The sequence below is a fragment of the Manis javanica genome, chromosome 12 (assembly GCF_040802235.1).
Source record: "Manis javanica isolate MJ-LG chromosome 12, MJ_LKY, whole genome shotgun sequence".
NCBI lineage: Eukaryota > Metazoa > Chordata > Mammalia > Pholidota > Manidae > Manis > Manis javanica.
This window is the reverse complement of record NC_133167.1, coordinates 83,238,356-83,251,863: the sequence shown is the minus strand read 5'-3', so window position 1 is coordinate 83,251,863 and position 13,508 is coordinate 83,238,356. Positions and strand designations below refer to the sequence as shown.

Below are 13,508 nucleotides of genomic sequence, written 5' to 3'. Positions count from 1 at the left end.
AGGAGCTGCTCAAACGAGGGTGCCAGGTGGGCACGTTGCAGATAAGCTCCACTCTGACCCCTGGGTTGTGCTTTGAGAGAACCGCACTTTGAGGTGGTGTCTTTGCCTTAGCCATTTTGCAGTTACTTGTCAACACATTTCCAGAATTATGTGACTACCAACAAATCTGTGTGCAAACACTTCAGGAACAAGTCATTTCCCCTAAAAGACATTTCCCATGAACTGTGAAGCCTGTGTTGTTTTGCAGATATGGAGGTGTATACACATGTGACACCTATGTACATGTAGCATGTATGTGTATGTACTATATATATATATATATATATATATATATATATATACGTGCATTTCACCTTGTGATGTTCCCTGCACTATGGCTTCCAGCCTGCAAAAGCCGTAAAAGCAAAGTATTTTAACAGCAGTGATGTTGAAAGAAGACGCTGTACATACTCTCTTGGGACACAGCACAAGATGCTGTTTTTCCACATTAAAGCAATCCAACCCCTGCCACACTCTGATGTCAACGGTATGGAAATTTTGCAAGGTTTAAAGTATCCTTTATCCAGCACCAACCTGCTTCCACAGAGCTCTACTGGAAAACCCAAACCTGTTATTCTTCTCCCTTTAGGAAAAAGGTGACCCGTCATCTTGCGTTGGCTTCCAAAGCCCTTTCAGCTGTTCCCTGGGCTCTACTCTGCAAAATGCCCATTTTCTTCTGGCCAGGCTATACTAACAGCCCCTCTGAACAAGACTCTTCACCCAAACTTGGTTTCTGCTGTTCCCTCTGCCTGGAATGCCATCTTCCCCACCTTGGACTTTTAAAATCCCACCTATCCCTCAAATCCCACTGGAGCACCAGCTGCAGCTCAGCGGATGGGATTGAAACCTGGCTCCACCATTTACCTGCTGTGTGACCGTGGGCAAGGCACTCGACCACTCTGAGCCTCTCTGCTCATCTTCAAAGGACATCTGAAAGAAGAGAAAGTAAAATCCTCAGACGGCGATTTTTCAGCCCCCAACTTAATCTAACCACTGTCCGTCCCCATCTCATACAGAACTGAGAGCGCCCTGTGCCTTTCTAGAGCTGATTCACCTCCGGTACACTAGGAGGCCCCAGAGGCCAGGGGGCGGCAACTGAGACAAGCCTAGCACAGAGCAGCTATATCCTGGGTATTGGATGAGAAGTTCATATATCTCCTTCTCACTAACAATCCCATCCACATAATTCATAGGTCAGTTGCTTCCAAGAGGTAGTGCCTAAATACGGGAACTCAGAATGATCTGACTTTGAATCCCAGCTGTAGGACCTTAAGCAAGACATTTTCTGTTTCCTGATTTGGAAAGTGAGGATGGTAATATGTCTGCTTCATGGGGTTGCTCTGAAGATTAAGTGCACTAATGTCAGTGAAGTGCCATTGTCATTACCAAGATGTCCTCAAGCTTTGGGATCGGGCTTTCCCAGCCTCAGCAAGGACTGGCCAGGAGAACATCTGAACTCGGTGGTTTTAAAGGTGTCCGGAACTATGGCCCGAGTGTCCCATGACCACCCATTCACGGGCTCTGGGTAATTTAGTTTCTGTGGACTCCTTCTTTTATAATAATAATAAAATGAATTATATTTTATGACTGCATTGGTATAAACTTGAATATAATTCAGGCTGAATTCATTACTATATATTGCTTATTATTTTATTTTCTTTGTCTGATAGTAAAAGAAATTAAAATGGAAACATTTTTGTGGGTCCCTAAAAATATCGTGGGCCCAAAACATGGCACCTTCTGTGCGGGATGGAGAAGTCAGTCTGGCCCTACGTTTCTGCAGCCTCAGCTCTGAAGCGTCAGCTGGGAACAGGGTCCTTCTCATTGCTCTTCTCCAGCCACTTCTGGGCTCTTGGCACACCACACTACCTTTGCCCAAACTTGACCTTTTTCCTGAGCTCTTTCCCCTGCCCCTTTCCCTTGTTTTACTCCCCACACATACCTGAGAGACCCAGCTCTGGGAGTATCAGAATCCCCTTACAGTGCAGATGGCTGGACCTTACTCCCTGTTTCTGATCCAGCAGTTCTGGGGTGGGCCCAGGAGCCTACATTTCTAAAAGCACCCAGAGGCTGCTGTGGCTGGTCCCAGGACCCCACTTGGAGTACAGCTGCTTTCAAGGTCCTGTCCGTTTCCGTTCTCTCTGCTGAGTCTTCTCTGACCTGACTTGGCCACGTTTCTCCCTCATGCTCTCCGAGAACTAAAGGCCCTTCTGTTTCATGGAATTTTTTTATTCGTGTTTCTCTCTCCCATTTGCACGTAAGCTCCACGTGACTCCGCTCCTGTGGGATCTGCACCCAGCCCGTTGTAAGTGCTCAGGAAACGCGCGCTGACTGCTGCTCAGGAAAGTTGAACCAACTTAACCTCGCAGCAATGGCGAATGTATCAGAATCCGCCAGCACTGCATTGTCACTTTACTTTTTTTCCCTCTTTTACACTTGTCAACTTGATAATTCCTCACCCGCTTCTAGTTCTTGAGGTAGAGCCAGGAGCTGGGCAGAAATCGATCTGCACTTCCGGAAGCCCTGGCTCTAAGCCCCGCACCCGCACTCGCCCCACACCCGCGCTCGCCCCGCAGAGCCAGTCAGGTAAAGCCTTCCGGCCCCTGGCACCCGGAGCTCGCCCTGCACCAGCCTTGGTCGCGGCGGGGCCGCACATCACGGCCGCGGGCAGGACTGTTCACCAGGCAGCGCTCAGGCCCGGGGCTTGGCACCCTTCCCGCCGGAGGTAGAGCCGGGCCTGGTGGTCACGGGCCCACTCCCTGCCCCTGGCCCCTGCCCAGCCCGCTTCCCTCCTCGGCTTACCGGGTCTCCAAGGTTCGACCTCAGAAACCACGAGCTTGCACGGGGCAGCTCTGGGTTCTCGGTCACAGAACCTCTCGGAGCCTCGATGTGACCGTGTTCTCACCTCACCCGGCTGCTGTGAGGATAAAAGGAGAAAAGCGGGTAAAGGGCGAGTCCATGGTGGCTGCTCCTGGTGGTGTTTTTATGGTGATTATTACAAGGACCAGCCCCTGATAGGAACAGACAAGTTTTTGCAGACTTTTGCTTCTGCTGGTGGTCCCTGTGGTCCGTTCTGGGGCCTCATAAAAGCCGCACTCGGTAGGGTGCGTGCTCTGGGGGGGCCTGTGTGCATAGGATGCACCCAGGGTCTCCTTTAGGGCCAGCATTCTGTGATTCATTTCAGGCATCTGGTGGTTTTTGAAATCCTCGGCTATTATCCAATCACTGAGCATCCTGACCTGGAGAAAGGGGCAAATAACAGCCCAGCTGATGATGGAGACATGACAGCAGTTACCATTCACTGGGCACTAGCTGAGTGCCAGACATAGTATAAGAATCATGTCATTAAATCCTCACAAATACATTCAAGACCCAGAGAGTTCATTCCTAAATACTTTAAAACCAGTTCTGGCTGACTTAAACATCTGATTTTGCCTACTATGCAAAACTGCCTTTCCCACAGAAAAGTTAAAACCACACCATTAGTTTCTAGGGTTGCCATACAAGGTACCACATACTGGGTGGCTTAAGGCAACAGGAGTGTATTCTCCTATGGGTCCGAAGGCTGGAAGTCCAAAAGCAGGGCATCAGCAGGGCCACACTTTCTCTCAAGGCTCTAGGGGAGGAGTCTTCCTTGCTTGTGGGCAGCTTCTGATGGCTTCTGGAGTTCCTTAGGTTATAGCAGCATTGTTCCACCTTTACATGGCCTCTTCCCTGTGTGTGTGTGTGTGTGTGTGTGTGTGTGTGTGTGTGTGTGTGTGTGTGTGTGTTTGTGTGTGTGTGTGTATCTTTCTAGGTCCCCTCGTCTTATAAGGATACCAGTCGTTGGATTGGGGTCCCACCCTAAAAACAGGATGATTTCATCTCAAGATCTTTAATTACATCTGCAAAGACCCTGTTTCCAAATCAAGTCACATTCTGAGCTTCTGGGTGGACATGAATTGTGGGGGGAGGGTTGGATTATTTAACCTACCATCTCATCAACATCAAACCAGCAACAAAATATACCTGTCAAAAGGACCGTGACAAATTCACAGTCATGAATTCAGGGCACCAGTTGTTATAAATCCATGTACTTGCATATCACCAGCCACTGATTCTCAGTGTGTGCTGCCCTGGTGCACCGTCAGCATCACCATTACTTGGACTTTGATATAAATGCAGATTCCCAGGCCCCACCCCAGATTTACTGAGCCACACTTGTGGGGTGGGCCCAGCAATCCACATTGTAACCAGCCCTCTGGATGACTCTTGCCACTAAAGTTTAGGAACCACTGATACAAAGCAGTTGAAGACATAGGGTTTGATAAGATGAGATAAGGGCCTGGTTAAGAGAAAGTCCCCAACCTTACAAGGGTCTCACCTTAACAATGACTTTTTCAGCAAACCTGTCCTCCCTGAACATGATTATGGATTTCAATATTTAAGTATTGCATTACTGAAAGAATATTTCATCATAATTTAAGTTAGGTTTCAAAGTGAACTTGTGTACTAAACTGTGTTCTTAGTAGCTTTTTGCCTTATTTTATCTTGTCTACAGTCATGTGATTGAAAAGCGCATGGCAACTCAGAAATGGTGAGTTCCAAGATACACAACAAAGCCGAAACATACACAGGACTACGAGTCTTTTATCATAACTCTGGTTACTATAATGTTTGGTTTGTTTCTATTTTAGAAACAGTTTGATAGATGATGCTAAGGTCCGTTTAAGAAAGCATCATGTTGGGACCATCACTGTCATCTGACAAATACTTCATCCTCTTACCGTTGCTGGCAAAAGAAGGAAAACTCCATCTGTTGTTCACTCCTCTGGTCAGAGAAGGTAGGTAACAAAAAGGCTCCCTGCCACTCAAGTCTCAGGACATTGAAAACTCCACGAAAAACTTTGTCCCTTGCACATATTTTGAGGCCACAGATTCTCAAATAGTCTTTCAGAATTGTGATGTCCAGGGGGTACAAGACGCCACAGGATCAGAGAGCAATTTTGGAGAGGTTTTGTAAAGAAAAATAACTAATTTAGCTAGCAGGTAATTTAAAATAGTTTTAGACAGGGTTTCTTAAACTGGTTAATTCTCTGTTGTGAGAGGTTTCACATCATCCACGGCTTCTCCCCACTAGGTGCCAGTAAAACACACACACACACACACACACACACACACACACACACACACACACACACACACACACACACACACATCTTTGTGACAATCACAAATGTCTCTGGATATTGCCTACTGTCCAGGCACAGGGTAGGGGGGCAAAATTGCCCCCACTGAGAACCACTATTTTAGATTAATCTCACCCCAGGTATAATATGAAAATTCTGGAGCATGTAAACTAAGAACCTGGGCCCTGAAACTGGCTACACATGTTTGGATGCAGCCTCTCTCCTTGCCAGCTATGTGACTTTGTTCTGGTTACTTACCCTCTCTGTACCAGTCTCTACTTGCAAAATGAGGACAAAATATTTGTGCCTACTTCATAAAGTTGCAGTGAGGGTTTCACAGAGTAAATGTAAAGCACCTAAAACAGCCCTGGCCCTTGGCAAGGATTCTGTACATGTCACCTGTCATTAGTGCCATGAGCAGACATGGCCTGAGGTATTAAGATAAACTGTTGTATTTTAAGGCAATGTCAAGCTGGGGCTGCCGATCCCCTGAGTACAGCCCTGGGTACATCATTCTCCCTCACAATTGGGGAAACTTCTGAGGAAAAGTTGAAGAAGCATTAATTTCAAAGTTATCCACATACAAAAAAGAAAATGGGCCATAACATGGTTTTTTAAGCAGAATAACGAAAAATATCCCCATGAGGGTGGAAAAAAAGCTGAGGAATCAGCTGAAGGTTTGTGGATTTGGGATTAGACTTTGGACTCTTCTGTCTGGGCCAGGCAACCATGACATAATAAATAAGCAAGATGATGAAAATCCAGTTTCCAACGGGAGACACTTCACTGGGTGCCACAAGGCTGGGGCCTGTTCCCAGCTCTGCTAAAAAGCAAAGGAGAAGCTGAAAGACATTTTTTGAATTATCAGACAAAAAAATAATAATAATGTAGAAAATCTTGAAAAGACCAAAATGGGTCTCTGGTCTCTTTCACTCAGAGTAGCTTTGCCTGTTGATTATTATGTGAAAATCATCTTAGATCATAAACTCTGATGTGAAAAAGTCACATTATTTTTAAAAAGGTAACTCTAGCTCTGTCCTTCCCTGGAGTCACACAGTAGGACTCACAGATTTCCCCCCGGTAGGTGGGAAAGGGGACCCTGGTCATCGGTCCTTCCTGCCAAGGTATGGGCTTTGCTCCATGCTCTGGAACTCAATTCTCAGCGCTGAATGTGCCCACACAGTGGAGTACTTTTTCAGAGGAACATAAACATTAGGTCTGTTTCTTACGCATTTGGGTGGTGAATGTTCAAGACAGTAGAAACATACCCATCCACGTTGTTTTCACCTGTTCTCATAACTAGAAGTGACAATGAAGGTGTGTGAGGTTTCTACGTATTGTAGCAGTTCCCAGTGTTCCTGATTTAGTAGCAGAGAGGAACTTTAAGAAGTTTTCTTTCATTTTTTAAAAATCTTGCCCAAGTGGAACTTTACACTGTAGAATACTACAAAATTTAGAATGGCATCTAGTTTATTGTTACACAGATATATTGGCCCTGGTGCTAAAAATGCCAACATGACCTCTTGATTTCATTTCTAAACATCAAGAACTGGCCTTACGAGTTCTCATTAATAAATATTTCAGCCCTCAGCTCACGTGGCCGCCTCCCTGACCCAGGAGGTGTACGCCGATGTTACCCCCACAGCAGACAGTTGAGAAGAGGCAGACCCAGGACCTCTGCTGAGCCTGAGGTCCTCTGTGACAGCTCAGTGGGAACAGTGGTGGGCATGGGCAGGAAGGAGTGTAAAAGAAATTGAGGTCACCTGTGCTGACAAGTTCAGTCTGTGCAGAGAGAAGACTGGAGATTTACACCCGTGCCTAAGACAGGAGAGAAATCATCACAAGACAGAGGTGAAGAAAGGGCAGATTTATTTACGGATGGCGCAAATGGAGACACAATCAGTTCTGAAGTCAGGAAGGGAAGGTGTTGAGTCAAGGATATAGGTGGAAGGGGCAGTGCACTGAAAAGAGAGTCCTTTTCTTCTATGTACATATGGCAAGAAGATGCAGAAACACAGGCACAGGTTATTGCTAATGGCCCCAGTGACTATATTTCCCAGTGTTTAGTAAACTCTTAATAAGTGTGTGGGTATGCTGATTAAGAGCATGGGCTCTAGAATTAACATAGGTTTACATTCCAGCTACACTACTTACCCCTTGTTTGAGCCTGTTCAGATTATTTAACCTCTTTGAGCCTTAGTTCCCTTATCTAAAAGTGGAAATTATAATAGCATATTAGTAGGATATATATCCATCAGTAGATGGATACATAGATAACAAAATGTGATATATACATACAGTGGAATACTATTCGGCCAGGAAAAAGGAATACACGGACTGATTCATGCTACAGTGTGGAAGGACCTCAGAAACATCATGCTAAGTGAAAGAGGGCCAGACACAACAGGTCCCATATCATATAAATACATTGATATGAAATTCTCTAGGATGTGTAAATCCACAGAAAGTAGGGGGCAGGGAGGAGAGGGAGGTGGGGAATCAACTGCTTAGTGGGTACAGAGCCACCTTTTGGGGCAATGAAACTGTTCTGGAACTAGGGAGTGGTGGTGGTTGTGCAACCTTGTGATGTATTAAATGCCACTAATCATTCAATTTGAAATGGTTAATTCTCATGTTATGTGAATTTCACCTCAACTAACAAATAAAGGAAAACTTAAAAAAAAAATAGTAGCTTGTAGAACTGTTTGAGGACTCTGAAAAGAACCCCTAGTGAACAGCATGCCCAGAACATGGTGAGGTCTCAGTGAGGGTTATCTATTAATAACATTGCCCTTTTCATTATCCTTTTAGTTTTTTTTATCCATCAGTGTAAAATCTCTGTGTGTACAAGGCATCTTTTGGGGGCATGTAGAGAAAAGTGAGAAGTGAGGGAAGTTCTCAAAGCCCATGTCTTTTCGAAGGATTCAAGTAAAAGTGTTTTTGTTTTGGCCTTCTTCCCCACTTACTACCACAAGTGTGAGAATTGGTGTCTGGCACAAAAAAGTAGTTCCATAAATGATTTGTTGTGTGAACGAATGGTTCCAAAATTAGAATCCCACACGGCAGCTGTTCTTTCAATGTCCAGCTAAGAAGGTTGTCTGGGGAAGTCTGCTTCCCTGGAGGCAAGCGTGAACCTACAGATGCGGATGACATGGCCACAGCTCTCCAGGAAGCCCAGGAGGAAGTGGGGCTGCGTCCTCATCAAGTGGAGGTTGTCTGCCGCCTAGTGCCACTTGTGCTCCATGTAAGGGTTGGGGTGGAACTGGGTTTCTTAGACTCTCATGATCTCCCAGTAGATCCCCTCTCTTCAGGATTCCACATCTGGCCAAATAAGACCCTTGGAAGTGATGTACGTAATGTCAAGAGACTGGTTCTTGTGTGGACTCGCCCCCTCGTGAACTGTGTGGCCCTGGCCAAGCCTCTTTTCCTGTCTGGGTCCCCTCTTCCACCTAGAAATGAAAGGCTGGACTCCATCTGTGATTTTCAGACTGGGTGCCATGGAAACCTGTAGGTGCGTCAGAATGTTTTCATTAACATTATTCAATTCGTATTTATTTTTCTCTGGTATACATTTATTCTGAGAATGCAGCTTGATAAAAATAACACTCACTTGAGCATTGCTGCATATCAGATTTTAGCCCCGTGGAGGCCACCCTTTGCCCTAAACATGATTTCATTTTTTATACAGTACCATAAAAGAGCAAGCTTCTCCATTTCACATTAACTGAGCAGTACCCTGAGATCACTAGGCAAGCTGTTGGAAACTATTTTTTGTAACTGGATTTCGTGTGTGAAGTCAGAATCACCTTGGTAGAATATATACACACACACATGCGTGCCTGTGAAAAAAACATAAGCATTAATTCTGAGGCTGAAATAGCCAGATCTTATTTCTCATGAGCTCAACCACAACAACCTACCTGTAGTATTAACCGACTTTAGAAGGACTAAATGTTGTAAATGTGAACTTGGATAACAGCATTACTTTATTGTATAAAATATTAATTTAAACTTTAGAATAGTTCTAGATTATAGAGAAGTTGCAAAGATATGACAGAGTTTTCATATATCCACACCCAGTTCCCCCAGTGTTAACATCTTACATCACTGGGGTGTTGTCACAACTAAGAAACCAATGTTAATACATTGCTGTCACCTACACACCACACTCTACTCACCTTTTTTTTTTTTTTTTACTAGTTTTCCTGTTAATGTCCCTTCCTGTCCTGGATCTCATCCAGGGCACCGTGCTGCGTTTATTGCCATGTCTCCTTAGTCCCCTCTGCTGTGTGACAACCCTGGGACTAACCTTATTCTCAAGGCTGTGACACTTTTAAGGTGCAGTGGTCAGGTGTTTTTGTAGAATGCCCCTCAATTTGGATTGTCTGATATTTTGGTCATGGTTAAGCAGGGTTCAGGCTTTGGGGGAAGAATTCCACAGAGGTAAAGTGCTCTCCTCACGTAAAGGTAGGTATAGAAGCATTTTGATGTTTTATATACTGGGCTTTTCACATACATGTTTTATTTCTGAAAGGAGAGACTCCACCGATGCCTAAGCAGAAAAACCAGTGGTGCATCCTTTACGCTCGATTTGGCTCAAAGTCTTGGGGGTACAGGGAAAATCAGTGATGCTGAGTACATTGTCTTAATTGGGCCCATTTTCGAAAATAGAAACCATGTGTCCAGAGATGCTCCTTCATCTACAAATAGGAAGTTCACCACTTAAGTGAGACTTAGTTTGGAAGAAGCTAATGGCCACTCAATAAATGCTTCATAAGTGAGAAAGAAATGAGCCAAGAGAGAAAAGTAATGTGGGATTAGGATAAGAAACATGTCCATTACAGCCTCTTCAACTGTGTTTTCTAGTGGGAACCATTTTCAGTGAATGTCTGCAGATCCCCAGGACATTTTGGGGATTTTAGAACTCTCGATAACTGGAACCAGAATGGTTAAAAGTTGCAAAGTGGAGAGTCACTCCATGTCCAGGTGCCCTGGAGTGGAGTTCTGCCTGTGAGGGGAGAATACTCAGTCCCCACAGGAGTATGCGTGTCCTCCGGGGATGCTGGTGGGCCGTGTTGGCCAGGGCAGGAGACGGCTGAAACGACCTGCTCTTCATAGAGCGCTAATCACATTATCAAGAAATGAGAATGAACAAAGTCTTCCAAGGAAGGTGTACTGTGTCTGGAGGTGCTAGGGAATGTGGTTGTGTTTTTTGGACTTAACAGATCTTTTAAATGTAGGACAAAAATACCATTTTAAAAATACTTATTAGCATAATTTAATTCAGTGGTTCTTAATGAATGCTGATTTTGTTCCCTAGGGAACATATGGCAAGAAATGTCTGGAGATGTTTTGGGTGTCTAAACTGGAGGGCGGGTTCTCAGTTGGCTGTTTCCCACCTACTGCATTGAGCCTCTGGCTCTGGCCTTCCACCCTCCAGCCAAGTTGTCCTTCCATCCTTCATGTGTGTTCTCTGCAAAAGGTCTCAAGGGGGTATTTCTCCTCTTCCTCTGTACATGCCCCGTAGCCTTCCACTCTCACTCCCCTTCACGTTGGCCGGCTGTGAGGCCAGCTCCATAAACATTCCAGTGCATTTCAGTGGCATGTGCTAAACTTTCTGGGAATGTCTCTAATAGCCTGTAGCTTCTTCCGGGCCCTAAAGCCTACCTCACTGCAGAAGCCAGGCTCCACAGGATTCCAACTCAGCAAATGGGCACAATTCAGACTTGAACTGATTCTAGGATGAATGCCACCTGCAACCTTTAATCCATCCAAGACCAACACTTGTGTTTTTAGAGACCATGTGTCCAGAGATGCTGCTTCATCTACAAATTTCCAGTCTTTCTTACCTTTCTGAGCTTGAACCATGTTGAGCATGCCTGATTTCCCATCTGAAATGCTCAGTCTTACGCCATTACCTCCGCTGGAGGGCAGCTGAAGTCCCTGTCCCATCACCCACTCTCGGCCCCAGTGTTGCCTTTGCCATCGATTCCAGCCATGGTCTGAATCCTCACTGTTCTCAAGCACGCTTCAGCTGTCCCTCCGAATTTCCCACAGGCCATTTCCCCTCCGACAGTGTCCCAGTCTTAGAGTGTACCCTGGCTTTCCCACCAGCTTCCTCTTGGAATGCCCCCAGGAACTCCAGATTCTCCTCACTTGCTAATTCAAGGTCATGCAGCTCCTGTCGGCTCCTAACTGAAGTCCCCAGCCTCCCCCCTCTGGCCTCCCCATGGAATCTCTCAACAGCACCCTGCATTCTTTTGCAGGCAGTTGTGGTTGTAAACAGAACACTGCCCCCATAAAAACACATATATTATGTAAAACAATTCATATATAATTATATATAATTTCCTGTAAATGGGAATGTTCCACAGTTAATATGTCACTTTCATTTTCTGTTGATAAGATGACACATTCTTGTCTATACTGACAGGGAAAGGTGGCTATCACATTCTTTTTAAGGGCTGTATAGTGTCTCATATGCATGTTCTCGTCCATTAATTGAGCAGTGATAACTTTAGAGTTTGGGGCTATTGCAAACAATGCTTCAGTCTTGTCTCTTTTCTCACTGGTAGGAATTCATCATACAGATATACTTACACTAATGGAATTGCTGTGTCAGAGAAACCATGTTTTTATAATATTGTCAAATTGCCACTCCAAAAGATTGACCCAGTTTATGTTCACCAAAGACAGCGCTTTCAGAGTCATCTTGCAGATGCTGCCTCAGGTAGGGCACAGACTGTCTACATTTCATGGGGAACATAAAGTTTAATGTCTGGAGCAAGTTGCTCCTCCCCCACTGCCCACCTGTATAATGGACCGCCTTGGCCTGCTGCCTTCGCTCACGCACAAGGGGCATGATTTTAGCACTTGCAGCAATACCTCATCACTTCTTAATTGTGAGTTTTGTTTTCTGCTTTTAGACAGGTTCACTGATAACCCCAGTAGTAGGATTTATAGACCACAACTTCCAGGCCCAGCCTAATCCCGACAAAGTTATGAATGTGTTCCTGGCGCCCATGGAATATTTCCTGCATCCACACGTCTATCAGCAGAACCGCCTGACACATTCTGGTCAGCACTTCTGATCCACTGCTTTGAGTACACAACCCCTGAGGATGGTGTCACTTCCCACATCAGGGGAATAACTGCAAAATTTACCGTGTTCATTGCCTTAATCATTTGGGGAAAAAACCCATCTTTGAGGTTGAATTTAATCTCAGTGATCTGATGTCATCCTCTGAAGAGCCCTTCCTGAGGCTTCATAAACAAGCTCCAAACAAGTTATGATCTACGCTACTAACACCCAGATAGCCAAGAGATTTTAGGGTGTGCTTATCCACAGAATGACAATATATAATGCCAGCCATTGGAGTTTGACATGTGTCAATATTCTTCCTGCAATCTGAAGGTAGAAACATTGCCTTTTTTCCAGTTGCCCTCTGTTTGAAAGGGCAAAAGTTTTTCAGAAGTGGAAAAATATGTTTTTAGTGTTGCATAATTTCACCCACAAGATGTTAACAATTATTTTTCTTATGTGTGCAAGAAAAAGTATCTGGAATATAGTAGGCACTTAATAAATATTTGTTGAAAATATGACCATGTGGCATTTATCTTTTATGTAAGAGGTAATATCTCTTTCTGTCTGTAGTTACATGTGACAGAAACTTCCATCTAGCAGTCAAAATCTACCCACCCTTTCCTCCACAGCAGTGGAATCAAACCTAAGCCCATAGCTCCCCAGTTGGGAACAGCATTGCTCAGGACCCCTTGTAGTTAAACGTGGCCACTGGCACTAACATAGTCCAGTGCGAACTGAGTGAACGTGGCCTTGCAGGTCATCTCCAATTTAGGCGATAAGCCAGCTTCCCTGGCCTCCCTTTCCCCTCTCCAGGAGCTCTAACATCGCTTCTCTGAAGCTCAGCCTGGACCATACAGATGCGGACAACTCCTGGGGGAACAGCAAAACCTCAAGACAGAAAGAGCTTGGATTTCCAAGCAACTCTGTGGAGCAAGGTGACCCGCCACCCTGGGCTGCTCCCTTGGGACGGTTCCTTGGGTGGAGGATAAAATTCTGTCATCTGTCTGCCTCTGTGATTTGGGGTCACCTCATTGGAGCAGAGCTATGACCCTCATTAATAATATACCAGAACACTTGCAAATGGCTGGATGAATATTCACCCAAATGTGAGGTATTGGCAGCAGTTAGAATTTGAGACAATCTTGATCACTTAACACACAGGTTCTGTGATGTGCACAAGATGCACTTGGGTGTTAGTGGGGTTTGTCCCTCATTCA

General features: G+C 45.0%; 1 pseudogene; it reads left to right on the top strand.

Annotated features, from left to right (window-relative positions):
* The first annotated feature begins 1,523 nt into the window (after nt 1-1,523).
* On the top strand, nt 1,524-12,793 carry LOC140845310 (peroxisomal coenzyme A diphosphatase NUDT7-like; annotated as a pseudogene).
* Nucleotides 12,794-13,508: the final 715 nt, after the last annotated feature.